General features: G+C 44.5%; 1 protein-coding gene across 2 annotated transcripts in view; it reads left to right on the plus strand.

Annotated features, from left to right (window-relative positions):
- The window catches only part of LOC138053051 (U3 small nucleolar RNA-associated protein 14 homolog A-like), an 18,887-nt gene extending 18,763 nt beyond the window's left edge, over positions 1 to 124 (plus strand). For both annotated transcript variants that reach the window (XM_068899734.1, XM_068899735.1), the window contains exon 15: positions 1 to 124. This exon is cut by the window's left edge and continues 268 nt beyond it. The gene's annotated coding sequence lies outside the window, so the exon portion shown is untranslated.
- The last annotated feature ends 2,376 nt before the right edge of the window (positions 125 to 2,500 follow it).

The raw sequence follows: 2,500 nt of genomic DNA on the forward strand, positions 1-2,500 counted from the left end.
AAACGGTACGGTACTCAAGTTGCTGATTGCCTCATCACCGACGGCTAGCCAGGTGCATTGCTCTTTCAATAGGATGACATCACCAACGAAAAGTTCAGTCATCAGTCACTTGAAATTTTATAAATAGCTTTGTGGAGGTGGCCTAGATAACTGCGAACTAGTCCTTTTTCTGGATACTCAGCGCGAAACGAGAGCTTTGGGAAGAAGGAAAAAAAGTCCGATAACAGTCTTTGCGCCTCTAGTCTGTTCCAGACTCCAAGATAGTCGGGACTGTGAATCGCGAAAAAACTGCGCGCGAAAAGCGCGTCGGGGCATTTTCGCGATCTGGGAGCCTAAGGTAGTCCGCCTCCCCATAATAGGGAGCTTAAGCAACGACAACGGCGACGGCAACGAGAACGTCATCTCAAAATATAAATTTGCGTTATTTTAATCGCTTCGTGACTATTTCAACGTTTTTAATATGACAAGGGTGTAGTGATTCCTCAAAGATGACACCAGTCGGAACGGCACTCCATTTTAGGAGAGAAAATGAAAATTCATCCTCAAGTGCTGACGTTCTTCATAAAACCAAAAACTTGGCTATTTCACGTTGTTGTTTTGCTGACGACGGCAACGAAACGGACAAAAGTGAAAAACGCACGTGCAGGGCGTGCGAAGCTATTGTTTTTAACCACTAAATATGCAAATTCGTGACGTTCTCGTTGCCGTCGCCGTTGTCGTTGCTTAAGCTCCCTAATAATAGGGAGCTTAAGCAACGACAACGGCGACGGCAACGTCACAAATTTACATATTTAGTGGGCAAAAACAATAGCCTTGCACGCCCTGCACGTGCGTTTTTCACTTTTGTCCATTTCTTTGCCGTCGTCAGCAAAACTACAACGTGAAATAGCCAAATTTGAGGTTTTATGGACAACGTCATTACTTAAGGATAAATTTTTATTTTCTGCCCTAAATTAGCGCCGTTCCTACCAGCGTCATTTTTGAGGAACTACCACTCCCCCGTCATATTAAAAAAGTTGAAATAGTAACGAAGCGATTACAATAACGCGAATGTATATTTTGAGATGACGTTCTCGTTGCCGTCGCCGTTGTCGTTGCTTAAGCTCCATAATACGCCTTGTGCGAATGCGGCCTGCGGAAAGAGGCCACAGAGTCATGGCAGAATGTAACAAAGGTTGGAAGCGGCTAAGTATGAAACCAGAAATCGAGGAGGAGATTGCCGTTATCTTAGGCTATGTTCAAACGGGACCGGTCCCGAATGGATCCGGCCCGATCCTGGAACGGACCACTTCTGTTCACACGGGATCGTTCCGTTTTTAATCGTCATGCAGGCCACACTAGACCGATTTGTTACGGATCCGGTACTAGATCGAAGTGACCGAAGCATTGGTTTCTACCATTTAAGCATGCGCAGAATGCACGTAAAAGTTTTCAAAATGGGGCCCATGCTTAAATTGCGCTGCTAGTACGGAAAGGAACCGGTCCAGGTGTTTACACGGTGACAGATCGAATTGGAACCTAAACGGTTCCAAAACTGGACCTGCTTTTTCGGAGGTCCAGAAATCGGGCCTGATTGGGAACGGATTGACGGTACGGTTAGCAGGTCCCGTGTGAACAAAACGGCTATCCGGCACGATTTTTAGATCGGTACCGTTTCGAACGGTCCCGTGTAAACATAGCCTAAGTGACGAGCAACCTCGTTCCCAAGCCGAGACGGATTTGACTTCCCATGTTGTTCTTCACAAAAGGCGAGTTCAGGTTTAGTTTCTCATTCGAAATACTGAAGAGCTGAAAAAAGAAAAGAAAGGTTACAAAATATGCCAAATAGTATTCTATGCTATTTTGAAGTGAAAGGTTATAGCCACATTGATGTTGCTTGCGTGACGTCCTTCGTCAATTTGGTGAACAATTAGTGGTTTTTAGGCTTGCTAGGGTAGTGCGCTAGGCTTGAGCCAGCCGCGAGTTTCCTTTAATGGCAAGAGCTATTGCTCAACATTGCGGTTTTGTTATGTGAAAAACATGACGCTGAAAATTAGCACTATATTGAAAATGTTTTCGTTAGTGGGAAACTCAAGGAATAATAATAAGCGCACTTTTACTTGGATTTACTCAAATGCGTTGTACAACGATAACCAGGGGAGAGAAGCAAGGAGCAGGTTGAAAAACTGAAACTGGTTGGAGGCAACTTGTTGGCCGATAACAAGGTAAAAGAGGCCAGCATGCTTGAAGTCCGCGTCCGGCAAACTGGAGGGAAGGCTTCCTTTTAACGTAATGTTGTAAGAAAATTTCAGGAAACGATTTGCGTGCATGAAAAGTTGGAAAGAACGAGTATTGAAAACAAACTCGTGAGATGTATCAAATTCACTCTGTACTCGTTGTGCCGATCACAAGGAGTAAAGAGTGCGAGTAGTTAAGTCACTTTGTTTTCACGGACGACAAAGTTCATTTTCCACGTTCTTTTCTCGATGAAGCCACTTTCTTTCAGCTTCATTTCTCGCGA

Source organism: Montipora capricornis, chromosome 6, assembly GCF_036669925.1.
Source record: "Montipora capricornis isolate CH-2021 chromosome 6, ASM3666992v2, whole genome shotgun sequence".
Taxonomy (NCBI): Eukaryota; Metazoa; Cnidaria; class Anthozoa; order Scleractinia; family Acroporidae; genus Montipora; species Montipora capricornis.